Source organism: Etheostoma spectabile, chromosome 15 (assembly GCF_008692095.1).
Source record: "Etheostoma spectabile isolate EspeVRDwgs_2016 chromosome 15, UIUC_Espe_1.0, whole genome shotgun sequence".
Lineage (NCBI taxonomy): Eukaryota > Metazoa > Chordata > Actinopteri > Perciformes > Percidae > Etheostoma > Etheostoma spectabile.
Genome location: NC_045747.1, coordinates 20,559,033 through 20,560,244, shown reverse-complemented (window position 1 = coordinate 20,560,244; position 1,212 = coordinate 20,559,033).

Here is a 1,212-nt window from a genome sequence, read left to right as displayed (position 1 = left end):
TTCCCAGGTTTTGAGATATCTTTCCCTCAAATGTCCCTGTTCCTAGAATTTTTTCGTCCAATTGTGTCATGGTTATGAAACTTATCAGATAACTAAGAGCAGCCAAAACTAAGTAACCCTGCACAATGTTGGCACGCAGTTTTAAATATGGACATTACTTATCTAATAACTTGTGTATGTGTGTGTGTAACACATGTGGAAGTAGAATGTATTCTACAGTATTCTGTGTACAGTGTTTTCTACAGTTCCACAGGTGGAAATGTAGCATTCTACTCCTTTATGACCACGCTGTTCTAAAGTCACATTATTAATTCAGCATAGGCACAGTGAACACATATACATAGACCTTCACAGAGTCAACTATGGAAAGTTTAGGATACTTAACAGAACATACATACTGTACATCATCTCTCAACATGGATATCAAGGTAAGACAAAAAAAATATGCAACAGTTAATTGTTTCCCCTAAAGGGAAAGTTGTATAACAGTTGTATTTGGACCCTAAGCTCTTGAAATGCACAGATTTATATATGGTATATTGTCTATTATAGTCTACGGTATATAAGGAGAATTGTTTTGTTGATGTGTAAAAAATGTCAGCTTCCAAAACTCCGGATGGGTCTTTCCCTGTCAGATTTCACCAGAGGAACTAGGAGAGCAGCGTTGCAGTGATTTGGAGCTCCCTCTGCTCACATCAGAGACTTTGGATGAAGTAGTCATGTTATATTTGGGGTCTATAACAAATGAGTAAGTCAAAGTTAAAAGTCATCAATCAGCTGGTTCAACACTGTTCAGATGTTTGTTTTGCTTAACCATTTCTAATTTCTTCTTCCAGTCAGTGGCTGTTGCTGGCAGCTGGCAGCATTGATTCTGCCGCAGTCACACTGCTGTCCGACCTGTGTCACGAGGTTGTCCAGACGGTCTGCAACGAGGTCCTGGATGTTGTGGTGCCTCAGGTTCCTAGCAAGAATTTGGGCCACAATTTCATGGAGAGTACCAGCAACCCCAGCTGCACTTCTGTCACAATGTACCTGTAAGTCCAAAGATTCTACAGTAACTGTGTAACTTCCATCTTCTTCTCAAACATCACTATTCAGGCTGTTCTCATGAACCATTTGTACATGTAGCTACTAAAGGAAAGCACTGTAAGCATTCCACATATGGCTGGGTCATAAAACATAACGCTTTCAACCCAGGGAGCGGCGTTAGTG